The sequence below is a fragment of the Chrysemys picta genome, unplaced genomic scaffold (genome assembly GCF_011386835.1).
Source record: "Chrysemys picta bellii isolate R12L10 unplaced genomic scaffold, ASM1138683v2 scaf134, whole genome shotgun sequence".
Classification (NCBI taxonomy): domain Eukaryota; kingdom Metazoa; phylum Chordata; order Testudines; family Emydidae; genus Chrysemys; species Chrysemys picta.
In genome coordinates this window covers 1-17232 of record NW_027052841.1, presented here as the reverse complement: position 1 = coordinate 17232, position 17232 = coordinate 1, and the positions used below count along the sequence as shown (strand labels likewise).

At 54.8% G+C, this 17232-nt stretch overlaps 1 long non-coding RNA gene across 1 annotated transcript in view; it reads left to right on the top strand.

Annotated features, from left to right (window-relative positions):
• LOC135978131 (uncharacterized) overlaps nt 1-17212 on the top strand; it is a 124456-nt gene extending 107244 nt beyond the window's left edge. The window contains exon 4 of the long non-coding RNA XR_010595567.1: nt 16596-17212. This is a non-coding gene — a long non-coding RNA (uncharacterized LOC135978131). The remainder of the gene's footprint in view (nt 1-16595) is intronic.
• The last annotated feature ends 20 nt before the right edge of the window (nt 17213-17232 follow it).

The window sequence follows — 17232 nt, the reverse complement described above, 5'->3', positions numbered from 1 at the left end:
TGCAGTTTCTTTGGTGCTTGTGTCATCTTGTTCATTTTGTCCTTTGAGTTGCTAGAAAGAGAGAGGTGAAGCGGGTTAGGTGTGGCTCAGTAGAGAGCACGTGTACAAGGTAGATTCAGATGACATTGGCAAGGTACTCGGCCCTGCCGGAAATTACCCTAATTCCTTCTTTTCGGCACCGATCTCTTTCAGAACGGAGGAGAGCTTGCGGCAGAAGGCGGGTCCAGGTGGATGCAGAGGACGCAGGCTTTGACTTGGCTGAGTGCGTGAGTGAGGAGGGCACGGGACAGCTAGTAGGACAAACCCTGAACCCTCTCAAGAGGCTGGTTTCTAGAACTACCTTCCAAATGGCAGTGTTACCTTGTGAAAGACAGGGAAAGACCCACACCCTAGTTAGAGGGCGCTCACTTTGGACCTTGGAGTGAAGAGGGCCAATGTAGGGAGGAGAAAAGGGAAAGCGACCTGAACCCTGATTACAGGGCAGTCACCCTTTTTTTAGTAAAATATACCTCCTTTACACTGTTGGGGTGGGGGAGTCCTGAATGTGAAAAGATCTGGAAATGAACAGGTAAGGGAGGGATCCTGCTGAGTGTCCCCTTTCCAATCAATCCTCCATCCCTCAGCGACACCCTTCCCGACTTACCTCCAACCCCACCAAGAAAATGACAACTTTGTGCCCCCTACCTTTACCAAAAAAGACCCCTCTGACTTGTGACGCGGTCCTGTTAGTAGGGTTAGGTGCACCCACGTGCCGTCTCTGCATACCACCGCATCTACCTACAACATCTCAACATCAACACATTTCAGAAAGGACCGCCACATCAATCTCTTCAAAGGTAGCCCGAGGAATCTCCTCTCTTTATCACCAAAGAGACACAAGCCCAGGAATTCGGACACAACTAACGGAGCTGTCCGAATCCCTGCAGTTGGCGCTCGTCAGTCCGACAGTGTTCTTTCTTGTGCACAAGAAAACAAAGGGTGAAAGTTGTGGTTGGTTGAGCGGTGTAAATTGGGCAGGGCAAAAGGACTTGAGGAAGGATTACACGGAAGTGAGGGTCCGAAAGGAGCCCCCCAACTCCCCTGTTCATTTCCAGACTTTGTGACGTTTGCTTGGTTGGGCCATTTCTTGGCTTTTTAGAGAAAAGGGGCGAATTTTCCACGGCCTCCGCCATCCCCTTACAGCCGCCCCTTCGCCACACCATGTTCCATCTGACCGGGATAGGTCCCGAGTAAGATTTCACTTCAAATCTCAAAAAAGCCAAGTAGAAATCATTCTGTGGGAATTTACTGTGACTAAGAGAAACAGAAGTTCAACCCTTCTCAAGTGCTGGAGGGTCGGGGGGAGTCGCTAAGCCACAGGCACAGAAAGGCTCCCCTAGCTTAAGCGTGAGAGGTATAAGACCTTACACCCTGGTTACAGGGCAGTCATTTTGCCGGGCGTGTCAAAGTGACCTGTTAATTTGCATGGCAAAGGAGACCGAAACCCTCCTTACAGGGTGGTCCTTAAGCCTGGGGCCTTCCAATGGGCCAGAGCGAAAAGCGCTGTAAAGGAGAGACCTCCGTTCCCTCAGAAGTGGGTGGTCTCGTTGCCCAGCGAGTGCCAACGGCCCAAGAGGAGTTAGAAAGGGGAGACCTGCACCCTTCTGACAGGGAGAGGTCAACGGCACGGGGCATTTTAAAGGCTAGGTCCTAAGGAGCTCAAACCCACAGAGACCTCAACCCTTTTTAAAGGGGGTTTGCTCCGCCTCAGCTATGGAAGGGATCCATAAAGCATTTTGGTTGGTAAGGAATGGACCTTGATCCTTGTTTACAGGGAGGTCCTTTTACCGGGCACCTGAAGGGGGATTAAGCCTGTGAGGAGAAGTGTCGAACCCGATCCCTCGGTACAGGGGTGCGGTGTGTGCAGCCGTTGGCCGTGGCTTTTTCTTCCCTTTTCCTGCAGTTTCTTTGGTGCTTGTGTCGTCTTGTCCATTTTGTCCTTTGAGTTGCTAGAAAGAGAGAGGTGAAGCGGGTTAGGTGTGGCTCAGTAAAGAGCACGTGTACAAGGTAGATTCAGATGACATTGGCGAGGTACTCGGCCATGCCGGAAATTACCCTAATTCCTTCTTTTCGGCACCGATCTCTTTCAGAACGCAGGAGAGTTTGCGGCAGAAGGCGGGTTGACGCTCGTCAGTCCGACAGTGTTCTTTCTTGTGCACAAGAAAACAAAGGGTGAAAGTTGTGGTTGGTTGAGCGGTGTAAAGCATTTTGGTTGGTAAGGAATGGACCTTGATCCTTGTTTACAGGGAGGTCCTTTTACCGGGCACCTGAAGGGGGATTAAGCCTGTGAGGAGAAGTGTCGAACCCGATCCCTCGGTACAGGGGTGCGGTGTGTGCAGCCGTTGTCCGTGGCTTTTTCTTCCCTTTTCCTGCAGTTTCTTTGGTGCTTGTGTCGTCTTGTCCATTTTGTCCTTTGAGTTGCTAGAAAGAGAGAGGTGAAGCGGGTTAGGTGTGCCTCAGTAGAGAGCACGTGTACAAGGTACATTCAGATGACATAGGGTAATTTCCGGCAGAGCCGAATACCTTGCCAAATTCCTACTTTTCGGCACCGATCTCTTTCAAAGCGCAGGAGAGTTTGCGGCAGAAGGCGGGTTGACGCTCGTCAGTCCGACAGTGTTCTTTCTTGTGCACAAGAAAACAAAGGGTGAAAGTTGTGGTTGGTTGAGCGGTGTAAATTGGGCAGGGCAAAAGGACTTGAGGAAGGATTACATGGAAGTGAGGGTCCGAAGGGAGCCCCCTACCTCCCCTGTTCATTTCCAGACGTTGGGCCATTTCTTGGTTTTTTTGAGAAAAGGGGAGAATTTTCCACGGCCTCCGCCATCCCCTTACATCCACCCCTTCACCACACCATGTTCCATCTGACCGGGATAGGTCCCAAGTAAGATTTCACTTCAAATCTCAAAAAAGCCAAGTAGAAATCATTCTGGGGGAATTTACTGTGACTAATAGAAACAGGACCTCAATCCTTCTCATGTGGGAGGGGGATGGGGAATCTCTCAGCCAGAGGTGGAACAAGGCTCCCCTAGTTTAAGTACTTGTGGCACCTTAGAGACTAACAAATTTATTAGAGCATAAGCTTTCGTGGGCTACAACCCACTTCTTCGGATGCATCCGAAGAAGTGGGTTGTAGCCCACGAAAGCTTATGCTCTAATAAATTTTAGTCTCTAAGGTGCCACAAGTACTCCTGTTCTTTTTGAGGATACAGACTAACACGGCTGGCTACCCTGAAACCTAGTTTAAGTGTGGCTCATTAGACAGCAGGATTACAAGGTAATCTCCCTGTGTGGAAATTACCCTAATTCCTAGTTTTCAGCACTTGTGTGTTGCAGAAGTTAGGAGAGCTTTCACAAGAACTCAGCACCTTCTTCCTAGTCAACACAAACTGCTTGAGGTTTCCTGCTAGGCGTCTTTTTCCGGGTAAGCTCAAGCCTGCACACACATTTGCCCCCTAGGACCATTTGTCTAGTGAGTGCAAGCTGCTTTAGGAGTTTCCTACCCAGTACTTTTTGTAATATCAGTAGAAGAGTCTGTTCCCCTTTCCCTCCCATGTCTCCTCTCCAGTAAGGGTATCATCTACAGGGTTACCTGCCCAGTACCTCCTGCCCAGTCCTTGAGGTTGGCTTCCATGGTTTTTGACCCAGCACCTTCTGCCCAATCAACAGCTGCTGCTTCAGTGATTTTTCTGCCCAGCACCTCCTGATCAATCAGCAAAACACTCCTCTGGGCTTCCCTCCCAACACCGCTTACCCAGTCAGTGCCAACCCCCTCAGTGACTTTTCCTGCCCAACACCTCCTGCCCTGTCAGCAAAACCCACCTCAGCGTTTTCCTGCTCAGCACTTCCTACCTAGTCAGCGCCAGCCGTCTTAGTGATTTTCCAGCCCAACATCTCCCACCCAGTCAGCAAAACTCACCCCTGGCCTTTCCCTCCCAACACCTCCAACCCACTCAGCAGGAGCCACCTCAGTGATTTTCCCACTCAGATCCTCCTGCCCAGTCAGTGCCAGCCCCCCAGTGATTTTCCTATCCAGCGCCTCCCACCTAGTCAGCACCATTCCCCTCAGTGACTTTTCCCGCCCAGCACCACCTACCGAATCAGCACCAGCCGTCTCAGTGACCTTTTCTGCCCAGCGCCTACTACCCAGTCAGCGCGAGCTATCTTAGTGATCTTCCCAACCAATACCTCTTACTCAGTCTGCGCAACCCACCTCTGGGCTTACCCTCCCAACTCCTCCTACCCAGTCAGCACCAACCCCCTCACAGACTTTTCCTGCCCTGCGCCTCCTACCCTATCAGCGTGAGCTGCCTCAGTGATTTTCCTGCCCAGCACCTCCTCCCCAATCAGCAAAACCCACCTCAGGGCTTTCAAGCCCAGCGCTTCCTACCTAGTCAGCACCAGCCCCCTCAGTGATTTTCCAGCCCAATACCTCTCACCCAGTCAGCAAAACCCACCTCTGGGCTTTCCCTCCCAACACCTCCAACCCTGTCAGCAAGAGCCACCACAGTGATTTTCCCACTCAGAAACTCCTGCCCAGTCAGTGCCAGCACCTCAAAGATTTTCCCATCCAGCGCCTCATACCCAGTCAGCACGACCCACCTCTGTACTTTCCCTCCCAACATCTTCTGCCCAGTCAGCGCCAGCCACCTCAGTGACTTTTCCCGCTCAGCACCTCCTACGTAGTCAGCGCCAACCCCCTCAGTGATTTTCCAGCCCAACACCTCCCACCCAGTCAGCAAAACCAACCTCTGGGCTTTCCCTCCCAACTCCTCCTACCCAGTCAGCAAGAGCCACCTCAGTGATTTTCCCACTCAGAGCCTCCTGCCCAGTCAGCGCCAGCGCCCCCTCAGTGACTTTTCCCGCCCAGCACCGCCTACCGAATCAGCGCGAGCTGCCTCAGTGATTTTCCAGCCCCGCGGCTCCTGCTCAATCAGCGCAACCCACCTCTGGGCTTTCCCTCCCAACACCTCCGACCCAGTCAGCAAGAGCCACCTCAATGATTTTCCCACTCAGAGACTCCTGCCCAGTCAGTGCCAGCCCCTCAAAGATTTTCCCATCCAGTGCCTCATACCCAGTCAGCACGAGCCACCTCTGTACTTTCCCTCCCAACATCTTCTGCCCAGTCAGGGCCAGCCACCTCAGTGATTTCCCCGCCCACCATCTCCTGCCCAATCCGCAAAACCTACCTCTGTGCTTTCCCTCCCAACTCCTCCTACCCAGTCAGGGCCAGCCGCCTCAGTGATTTTCCCGCCCAGCGCCTCCTACCCTGTCAGCGCCAGTCACCTGCAGTGACTTTTCCCGCTCAGCACCTCCTACCTAGTCAGCTCAACCCCCCTGAGTGATTTTCCAGCCCAACTCCTCCCACCCAGTCAGCAAAACCAACCTCTGGGCTTTCCCTCCCAACACCTCCTACCCAGTCAGCACCAACCCCCTCACAGACTTTTCCTGCCCTGCGCCTCCTACCCTATCAGCGTGAGCTGCCTCAGTGATTTTCCTGCCCAGCACCACCTCCCCAATCAGCAAAACCCACCTCAGGGCTTTCAAGCCCAGCGCTTCCTACCTAGTCAGCACCAGCCCCCTCAGTGATTTTCCAGCCCAATACCTCTCACCTAGTCAGCAAAACCCACCTCTGGGCTTTCCCTCCCAACACCTCCAACCCTGTCAGCAAGAGCCACCACAGTGATTTTCCCACTCAGAATCTCCTGCCCAGTCAGTGCCAGCACCTCAAAGATTTTCCCATCCAGCGCCTCATACCCAGTCAGCACGACCCACCTCTGTACTTTCCCTCCCAACATCTTCTGCCCAGTCAGGGCCAGCCACCTCAGTGACTTTTCCCGCCCAGCTCCTCCTACCCAGTCAGTGCAAGGTGCCTCAGTGATTTCCCCGCCCACCATCTCCTGCCCAATCAGCAAAACCTACCTCTGTGCTTTCCCTCCCAACTCCTCCTACCCAGTCAGGGCCAGCCGCCTCAGTGATTTTCCCGCCCAGCGCCTCCTACCTAGTCAGCACAAACCCCCTGAGTGATTTTCCAGCCACTCCTCCCACCCAGTCAGCAAAACCAACCTCTGGGCTTTCCCTCCCAACACCTCCTACCCAGTCAGCACCAACCCCCTCACAGACTTTTCCTGCCCTGCGCCTCCTACCCTATCAGCGTGAGCTGCCTCAGTGATTTTCCTGCCCAGCACCTCCTCCCCAATCAGCAAAACCCACCTCAGGGCTTTCAAGCCCAGCGCTTCCTACCTAGTCAGCACCAGCCCCCTCAGTGATTTTCCAGCCCAATACCTCTCACCCAGTCAGCAAAACCCACCTCTGGGCTTTCCCTCCCAACACCTCCAACCCTGTCAGCAAGAGCCACCACAGTGATTTTCCCACTCAGAAACTCCGGCCCAGTCAGTGCCAGCACCTCAAAGATTTTCCCATCCAGCGCCCCATACCCAGTCAGCACGACCCACCTCTGTACTTTCCCTCCCAACATCTTCTGCCCAGTCAGCGCCAGCCACCTCAGTGACTTTTCCCGCTCAGCACCTCCTACGTAGTCAGCGCCAACCCCCTCAGTGATTTTCCAGCCCAACACCTCCCACCCAGTCAGCAAAACCAACCTCTGGGCTTTCCCTCCCAACTCCTCCTACCCAGTCAGCAAGAGCCACCTCAGTGATTTTCCCACTCAGAGCCTCCTGCCCAGTCAGCGCCAGCGCCCCCTCAGTGACTTTTCCTGCCCAGCACCACCTACCGAATCAGCGCGAGGTGCCTCAGTGATTTTCCTGCCCCGCGGCTCCTGCTCAATCAGCGCAACCCACCTCTGGGCTTTCCCTCCCAACACCTCCGACCCAGTCAGCAAGAGCCACCTCAGTGATTTTCCCACTCAGAGACTCCTGCCCAGTCAGTGCCAGCCCCTCAAAGATTTTCCCATCCAGTGCCTCATACCCAGTCAGCACGAGTCACCTCTGTACTTTCCCTCCCAACATCTTCTGCCCAGTCAGGGCCAGCTACCTCAGTGATTTCCCCGCCCACCATCTCCTGCCCAATCCGCAAAACCTACCTGTGTGCTTTCCCTCCCAACTCCTCCTACCCAGTCAGGGCCAGCCGCCTCAGTGATTTTCCCACCCAACGCCTCCTACCCTGTCAGCGCCAGTCACCTGCAGTGACTTTTCCCGCTCAGCACCTCCTACCTAGTCAGCACAAACCCCCTGAGTGATTTTCCAGCCCAACTCCTCCCACCCAGTCAGCAAAACCAACCTCTGGGCTTTCCCTCCCAACACCTCCTACCCAGTCAGCACCAACCCCCTCACAGACTTTTCCTGCCCTGCGCCTCCTACCCTATCAGCGTGAGCTGCCTCAGTGATTTTCCTGCCCAGCACCTCCTCCCCAATCAGCAAAACCCACCTCAGGGCTTTCAAGCCCAGCGCTTCCTACCTAGTCAGCACCAGCCCCCTCAGTGATTTTCCAGCCCAATACCTCTCACCCAGTCAGCAAAACCCACCTCTGGGCTTTCCCTCCCAACACCTCCAACCCTGTCAGCAAGAGCCACCACAGTGATTTTCCCACTCAGAAACTCCTGCCCAGTCAGTGCCAGCACCTCAAAGATTTTCCCATCCAGCGCCTCATACCCAGTCAGCACGACCCACCTCTGTACTTTCCCTCCCAACATCTTCTGCCCCGTCAGCACCAGCCACCTCAGTGACTTTTCCCGGTCAGCACCTCCTACGTAGTCAGCGCCAACCCCCTCAGTGATTTTCCAGCCCAACACCTCCCACCCAATCAGCAAAACCAACCTCTGGGCTTTCCCTCCCAACTCTCCCTACCCAGTCAGCAAGAGCCACCTCAGTGATTTTCCCACTCAGAGCCTCCTGCCCAGTCAGCGCCAGCGCCCCCTCAGTGACTTTTCCTGCCCAGCACCACCTACCGAATCAGCGCGAGGTGCCTCAGTGATTTTCCTGCCCCGCGGCTCCTGCTCAATCAGTGCAACCCACCTCTGGGCTTTCCCTCCCAACACCTCCTACCCAGTCAGCAAGAGCCACCTCAGTGATTTTCCCACTCAGAGACTCCTGCCCAGTCAGTGCCAGCCCCTCAAAGATTTTCCCATCCAGCGCCTAATACCCAGTCAGCACGACCCACCTCTGTACTTTCCCTCCCAACATCTTCTGCCCAGTCAGCGCCAGCCACCTCAGTGACTTTTCCCGCCCAGCACCTCCTACCCAGTCACTGCAAGGTGCCTCAGTGATTTCCCCGCCCACCACCTCCTGCCCAATCAGCAAAACCTACCTCTGTGCTTTCCCTCCCAACTCCTCCTACCAGTCAGGGCCAGCCGCCTCAGTGATTTTTCCCACTCAGAGCCTCCTACCCTGTCAGTGCCAGCCCCCTCACTGACTTTTCCCACCCAGCACCTCCTACCGAATCAGCACGAGCTGCCTCAGCGATTTTCCTGCCCCACGGCTCTTGCTCAATTAGTGCAACCCACCTCTGGGCTTTCCCTCCCAACTCCTCCTAGCCAGTCAGGGCCAGCCGCCTCAGTGATTTTCCCGCCCAGTGCCTCCTACCCTGTCAGCACCAGTCACCTCCAGTGACTTTTCCCACCCCGCACCTCCTACCCTGTCAGCGCGAGCCACCTCCAGTGATTTTCCTGCCCAGCACCTTCTGCCCAATCAGCAAAACCCACCTCAGGGCTTTCCTGCCCAGCAGCTCCTACCCTGTCAGTGCCAGTCACCTCCAGTGACTTTTCCCGCTCAGCACCTCCTACCTAGTCAGCACAAACCCCCTGAATGATTTTCCAGCCCAACTCCTCCCACCCAGTCAGCAAAACCAACCTCTGGGCTTTCCCTCCCAACACCTCCTACCCAGTCAGCTCCAGCCGCCTCAGTGATTTTCCCGCCCAGTGCCTCCTACCCTGTCAGCGCGAGGCACCTCCAGTGATTTTCCTGCCCAGCACCTCCTCCCCCATCAGCAAAACCCACCTCAGGGCTTTCACGCCCAGCGCTTCCTACCTAGTCAGCACCAGCCCTCTCAGTGATTTTCCAGCCCAACACCTCTCACCCAGTCAGCAAAACCCACCTCTGGGCTTTCCCTCCCAACACCTCCTACCCAGTCAGCAAGAGCCACCACAGTGATTATCCCACTCAGAGACTCCTGCCTAGTCAGTGCCAGCCCCTCAAAGATTTTCCCATCCAGTGCCTAATACCCAGTCAGCACGACCCACCTCTGTACTTTCCCTCCCAACATTTTCTGCCCAGTCAGCACCAGCCACCTCAGTGACTTTTCCCGCCCAGCGCCTCCTACCCAGTCAGTGCAAGGTGCCTCAGTGATTTCCCCGCCCACCACCTCCTGCCCAATCAGCAAAATCTACCTCTGGGCTTTCCCTCCCAACTCCTCCTACCCAGTCAGGGCCAGCCGCCTCAGTGATTTTCCCGCCCAGCCAGGGCCGGCTTTAGGCCAATTCCACCAATTCTCCCGAATCGGGCCCCGCGCCTAAGAGGGCCCCGTGCCCAGTGGCTGAGAATCCCTTCCCTGGCTAGAGGCTCCTTTTTAAATTTTACTCAGCCGGCAGCTCTCCGGGTCTTTGGCGGCACTTCAGCGGCGGGTCCTTCACTCGCTCTGGGTCTTCAGCAGCACTTCGGCAGCAGGTCCTTCAGTGCCACCAAAGAGCCGGAGCGAGTGAAGGACAAACCGCCGAAGACTACGAGTGCCGCCCGGTGAGAACAAGCCCCACATGTTTTTTTAAGTGGTTTTTTTTTTTTTCAGTCATCCCTGCCGGGGCCCCGTCAAAACTGTTCGAATCGGGCCCCGCACTTCCTAAAGCCAGCTCTGCGCCCAGCGCCTCCTACCCTGTCAGCGCCAGTCACCTGCAGTGACTTTTCCCGCTCAACACCTCCTACCTAGTCAGCGCCAACCCCCTCAGTGATTTTCCAGCCCAACTCCTCCCACCCAGTCAGCAAAACCAACCTCCGGACTTTCCCTCCCAACTTCTCCTACCCAGTCAGCAAGAGCCACCTCAGTGATTTTCCCACTCAGAGCCTCCTGCCCAGTCAGCGCCAGCCCCCCCTCAGTGACTTTTCCTGCCCAGCACCACCTACCGAATCAGCGCGAGGTGCCTCAGTGATTTTCCTGCCCCGCGGCTCCTGCTCAATCAGTGCAACCCACCTCTGGGCTTTCCCTCCCAACACCTCCTACCCAGTCAGCAAGAGCCACCTCAGTGATTTTCCCACTCAGAGACTCCTGCCCAGTCAGTGCCAGCCCCTCAAAGATTTTCCCATCCAGCGCCTAATACCCAGTCAGCACGACCCACCTCTGTACTTTCCCTCCCAACATTTTCTGCCCAGTCAGCACCAGCCACCTCAGTGACTTTTCCCGCCCAGCGCCTCCTACCCAGTCAGTGCAAGGTGCCTCAGTGATTTCCCCGCCCACCACCTCCTGCCCAATCAGCAAAATCTACCTCTGGGCTTTCCCTCCCAACTCCTCCTACCCAGTCAGGGCCAGCCGCCTCAGTGATTTTCCCGCCCAGCCAGGGCCGGCTTTAGGCCAATTCCACCAATTCTCCCGAATCGGGCCCCGCGCCTAAGAGGGCCCCGTGCCCAGTGGCCGAGAATCCCTTCCCTGGCTAGAGGCTCCTTTTTAAATTTTACTCAGCCGGCAGCTCTCCGGGTCTTTGGCGGCACTTCAGCGGCGGGTCCTTCACTCGCTCTGGGTCTTCAGCAGCACTTCGGCAGCAGGTCCTTCAGTGCCACCAAAGAGCCGGAGCGAGTGAAGGACAAACCGCCGAAGACTACGAGTGCCGCCCGGTGAGAACAAGCCCCACATGTTTTTTTAAGTGGTTTTTTTTTTTTTCAGTCATCCCTGCCGGGGCCCCGTCAAAACTGTTCGAATCGGGCCCCGCACTTCCTAAAGCCAGCTCTGCGCCCAGCGCCTCCTACCCTGTCAGCGCCAGTCACCTGCAGTGACTTTTCCCGCTCAACACCTCCTACCTAGTCAGCGCCAACCCCCTCAGTGATTTTCCAGCCCAACTCCTCCCACCCAGTCAGCAAAACCAACCTCCGGACTTTCCCTCCCAACTTCTCCTACCCAGTCAGCAAGAGCCACCTCAGTGATTTTCCCACTCAGAGCCTCCTGCCCAGTCAGCGCCAGCGCCCCCTCAGTGACTTTTCCTGCCCAGCACCACCTACCGAATCAGCGCGAGGTGCCTCAGTGATTTTCCTGCCCCGCGGCTCCTGCTCAATCAGTGCAACCCACCTCTGGGCTTTCCCTCCCAACACCTCCTACCCAGTCAGCAAGAGCCACCTCAGTGATTTTCCCACTCAGAGACTCCTGCCCAGTCAGTGCCAGCCCCTCAAAGATTTTCCCATCCAGCGCCTAATACCCAGTCAGCACGACCCACCTCTGTACTTTCCCTCCCAACATCTTCTGCCCAGTCAGCGCCAGCCACCTCAGTGACTTTTCCCGCCCAGCACCTCCTACCCAGTCACTGCAAGGTGCCTCAGTGATTTCCCCGCCCACCACCTCCTGCCCAATCAGCAAAACCTACCTCTGTGCTTTCCCTCCCAACTCCTCCTACCAGTCAGGGCCAGCCGCCTCAGTGATTTTTCCCACTCAGAGCCTCCTACCCTGTCAGTGCCAGCCCCCTCACTGACTTTTCCCACCCAGCACCTCCTACCGAATCAGCACGAGCTGCCTCAGCGATTTTCCTGCCCCACGGCTCTTGCTCAATTAGTGCAACCCACCTCTGGGCTTTCCCTCCCAACTCCTCCTAGCCAGTCAGGGCCAGCCGCCTCAGTGATTTTCCCGCCCAGTGCCTCCTACCCTGTCAGCACCAGTCACCTCCAGTGACTTTTCCCACCCCGCACCTCCTACCCTGTCAGCGCGAGCCACCTCCAGTGATTTTCCTGCCCAGCACCTTCTGCCCAATCAGCAAAACCCACCTCAGGGCTTTCCTGCCCAGCAGCTCCTACCCTGTCAGTGCCAGTCACCTCCAGTGACTTTTCCCGCTCAGCACCTCCTACCTAGTCAGCACAAACCCCCTGAATGATTTTCCAGCCCAACTCCTCCCACCCAGTCAGCAAAACCAACCTCTGGGCTTTCCCTCCCAACACCTCCTACCCAGTCAGCTCCAGCCGCCTCAGTGATTTTCCCACCCAGTGCCTCCTACCCTGTCAGCGCGAGGCACCTCCAGTGATTTTCCTGCCCAGCACCTCCTCCCCCATCAGCAAAACCCACCTCAGGGCTTTCACGCCCAGCGCTTCCTACCTAGTCAGCACCAGCCCTCTCAGTGATTTTCCAGCCCAACACCTCTCACCCAGTCAGCAAAACCCACCTCTGGGCTTTCCCTCCCAACACCTCCTACCCAGTCAGCAAGAGCCACCACAGTGATTATCCCACTCAGAGACTCCTGCCTAGTCAGTGCCAGCCCCTCAAAGATTTTCCCATCCAGTGCCTAATACCCAGTCAGCACGACCCACCTCTGTACTTTCCCTCCCAACATTTTCTGCCCAGTCAGCACCAGCCACCTCAGTGACTTTTCCCGCCCAGCGCCTCCTACCCAGTCAGTGCAAGGTGCCTCAGTGATTTCCCCGCCCACCACCTCCTGCCCAATCAGCAAAATCTACCTCTGGGCTTTCCCTCCCAACTCCTCCTACCCAGTCAGGGCCAGCCGCCTCAGTGATTTTCCCGCCCAGCCAGGGCCGGCTTTAGGCCAATTCCACCAATTCTCCCGAATCGGGCCCCGCGCCTAAGAGGGCCCCGTGCCCAGTGGCCGAGAATCCCTTCCCTGGCTAGAGGCTCCTTTTTAAATTTTACTCAGCCGGCAGCTCTCCGGGTCTTTGGCGGCACTTCAGCGGCGGGTCCTTCACTCGCTCTGGGTCTTCAGCAGCACTTCGGCAGCAGGTCCTTCAGTGCCACCAAAGAGCCGGAGCGAGTGAAGGACAAACCGCCGAAGACTACGAGTGCCGCCCGGTGAGAACAAGCCCCACATGTTTTTTTAAGTGGTTTTTTTTTTTTTCAGTCATCCCTGCCGGGGCCCCGTCAAAACTGTTCGAATCGGGCCCCGCACTTCCTAAAGCCAGCTCTGCGCCCAGCGCCTCCTACCCTGTCAGCGCCAGTCACCTGCAGTGACTTTTCCCGCTCAACACCTCCTACCTAGTCAGCGCCAACCCCCTCAGTGATTTTCCAGCCCAACTCCTCCCACCCAGTCAGCAAAACCAACCTCCGGACTTTCCCTCCCAACTTCTCCTACCCAGTCAGCAAGAGCCACCTCAGTGATTTTCCCACTCAGAGCCTCCTGCCCAGTCAGCGCCAGCCCCCCCTCAGTGACTTTTCCTGCCCAGCACTGCCTACCGAATCAGCGCGAGCTGCCTCAGTGATTTCCCCGCCCACCACTTCCTGCCCAATCAGCAAAACCTACCTCTGGGCTTTCCCTCCCAACTCCTCCTGCCCAGTCAGTGCCAGCCCCTCAAAGATTTTCCCATCCAGCGCCTCATACCCAGTCAGCACCACCCACCTCTGGGCTTTCCCTCCCAACACCACCTGCCCAGTCAGCGCCAGCCTCTTCAGTGACCTTTCCCGCCCAACACCTCCCACCCTGTCAGCTGGACCCACGTCCAAGTCTCTGGAAATGAAGCAGAGACAGGCTGGATCACTGCCCGCCAGCTGCTTGCTTGCTTGCTCACTCAGCTGCCCAGCCCAACACTCATGAACTTTTTAAAGAATTTCTACGCAGCATGCAGACACTTCACCCTGTGACTGATCCTTTTTATTGCCAGCTAACTAGCCTCCTGTTTGTGTAATTCCCCTTTTGGAAAGGGATTGCATTGTTGGGGATATTGCTCAGCTACATTCACCTTTTGGACCAGATCATTTGCCACGCTTAGGACTACGGCTGTCGATTAATCTAGTTAATTTGTTTTGCGTTAATCGCTTGCGTTAACTGAGACTAATTTCAGTCCATTCAGTCCTACTTCTTGTTCAGCGAAACTCTAGACAAACAAGTTTGTTTACAAGAAGCTGCCTGCTTCTTATTTACAATGTCACTTGAAAGTGAGAACTGGCGTTCATATGGCACTGTTGTAGCTAATGTTGCAAGGTATTTACATACCAGATAGTCTAAACATTTGCATGGCCTTTCATGCTTTGACTTGTAGGCTCTAAAATTTTACATTGTTTTGTGCAGTTATGTAAAAAAAAAATTATACATTTGTAAGTTGCACTTTCACAATAAAGAAATTGCACTACAGTACTTGTATGAGGTGAATTGAAAACTACTATTTCTTTTATCTGTTTACAATGCAAATATTTGTAATCAAAAGTAACATAAGGTGAGCACTGTACACTTTGCATTCTGTATTGTAACTGAAATCAATATATTTGAAATGTAGCTCAGCTCTGAATGTTAGGGCCTAGGTGACTGAGGGGCAGGAAGCCAGGCAGTGCAGTTTCCTACATTAGTGTACATTAAAGTGCTGTTGTAGGAGACATTTCTAGTCTAAAAACATGAGCAGGAGCGGATTTTGGCTAAGGAATGTCAGCGGAGAAAGGCTGTATCTGGAGGGTTGGGGCAGGGGTGAATCCACCGGGTCTGATCCTGCTGCCATTGAAACCAATTGGAGCTTTGCTGCTGAGTCCAGCTGGAGCAGGAATGGGCCCAAAGTTAGCTGCTTTGCCCAGGCATGGCTCTTTTGTATGCATATGATCCACACTGAGAGCCATGGAGTGCAGGAGCGGATGGCTGTGGGGACTGGACCACCTGGTGTGAACTCTCCAGGACTCTTTGGTAAATGACAGCATGGGCCCAGCCCTTCACTCTATGACGGCCTCTAAGCTCCCTGTTGTAGCTATTTCCAGTGAGCCTGCTATTGGCGGCAGATAGCTGGAGAAGCTGAGCTCCATACACCGTACAGTATTCTGTGTGGGGCTTCAAGGTGAGTTCTTAGAGCAGCAGGACCTGCCAGAGAGAGTTTTTTCTGCAAGAGGATGAGGTTTTCCTTGGAAGTCCTTAGAGAAATATCCCTTCCCCCAGCCTTCCCTGTTCTACAATCTGCTGCTTAGCCAGTCAGCTGTTACCCTGACCCCCAGATGTGGCTGCATTTCAGCAGTGCTCTTTTTGTAGGGATGGAACGCATTTGGGGATAAAAGGTGCTATAAAAATACAGGAGGAGTTGCAGCTCTGGGCCCAGTGGGGTAAGACCAGGGACGCTGGGTGACCTTGGCAGTGCAGTTGCCAGTGTTGTATTGCTCAAAAAACAGATTTTTTTTGCTGTTTTTGCATGTTCCATTTTGCAGTTGATACGTCTGTATTTCCAGCTCAATGGGCAATCGGTTTACTGGCTGATGTGGTGCCAAGTTGCTCTGTACATCTTTAGACTACTGCAGGCTGCAATCTGTCAGGGGCTTTTTGGACAAGCATATGCTTTTCTACTTATTATGCTGATCTAGTGCTCATTAATCCAGTCATCTAACTCCAAGGAGCTGACAAAGTCAGCCCTGCTCAGCCTGATGACCGGTCCGCCTTCCCCTCGAAGGAGGAGGACCCAGCTAGGCTAGATTGCTCCAGGGCAGAGGCAATGCATTGTCTGCTCTGCAAGCACATTCAGGCAATGGCAGAGCAGGGTGCGAATCTCCCAAAGATGGTCAGGGGCACACTGCTGTGTGCTGGGCATAGCTATCTGCAGCTGTGCTCGGGCTGCTGGGCTGCCCGATCTTCTGGGCAGGGACCATGAATATAAGAACGGCCATACTGGGTCAGAACAAAGGTCCATCTAGCCCAGTATCCTGTCTGCCGACAGTGGCCAATGCCAGGTGCCCCCGAGGGAATGAACTTGGTGGCAAGAATACTGTGGGAGACCGTATCAAAAGCTTTGCTAAAGTCAAGGAATAACACATCCACTGCTTTCCCCTCATCCACAGAGCCAGTTATCTCATCATAGAAGGCAATTAGGTTAGTCAGGCACGACTTCCCCTTGGTGAATCCATGCTGACTGTTCCTGATCACTTTCCTCTCCTCTAAGTGTTTCAGAATTGATTCCTTGAGGACCTGCTCCATGATTTTTCCAGGGACTGAGGTGAGGCTGACTGGCCTGTAGTTCCCCGGATCCTCCTCCTTCCCTTTTTTAAAGATGGGCACTACCTTAGCCTTTTTCCAGTCATCTGGACTTGTTTCCTTTGCCCCTCTGGCTGACTCAGCATCTTCCCTCCCTGGCATGGAAGGGTGAAAGGCTCAGCCCTGCAGCAGTGGAGGTACCCTACGTGCAGCCTCCAGAATAGCTTTCCTCCATTTTGTGCAGCCAAAGTGGTCCTGTGCCAATATAGCATCTGCATCCAACACCAAGCCAGGGCAGGATCCAGAGCCAGGATTCCACAGCATTGATGCCTGCTAGAATTGTGGCATTCCTGGTTATAAGGAATTCCTCTTAGAACAAGACCTCAAATGATGTGAATGCCTGCGGACACTGGGCATGCAGGAAGAACGGTCTGGCCTTTCCCCTCACGGGAAGGAGGAATCAGCGCCCTGCTCGGGAGGTCGTGGTGGATCTAGCTGGCTTTGCTGAAGCTGCTGGGTCTAAAATGAATTGTCTCTTGCTCAGTTCCAGGCTCCCCCACCGGGATAAAAGCCTTCCCATCTTCTGCCAGCAGCATGGTCGTGTCCTGGCTTCCCCCCAGCTAAGTCGAACAGGATCATCCGGAAGTACACCATCTTCTACTCCAGCCCTGGGTCCGGACAGCCAGTAAGTAGGACACGAGGAAGCGTGGGTGATTGGGCGGGTGCTTGGCAGTGAGGAATTAACTTTTCTGCTCAGAAGAGACTGCATGCATCCCTGGAGGGCATGCATGAAAACACCCTGGCCCCCCACCCCCAATATGCACCCCCAGCTAGCAGAGCCGCCTTGGGCTGCCTAGCAGCCTGGCATCAGATGTGGTAAACGGGCACACTGGGCTTGCCGTAGGAGGGAGCTGGGAAACTTTCAGCTCAGTGCTCAAGGGGTCAGAAAGCACCTGGGGGCCCCTCAGCTACACGAGCTAATGGGTCAAATGGAAATGCAGGTGGGAAAGCCTAGGCGCCTTCTCACACTCCTAGCTGTCACCCCTTGTTTATTTAACAACCTGCCCCACTAGAGTCAAACCCAGGGCACAAGTCCCTGCCACTCGACCTAAACAAGTAACTGTTCGCAGATAGGAGTAGTGAGCTGTTATCCTCTGCATGGACCATCCCGAGGAAGGGGA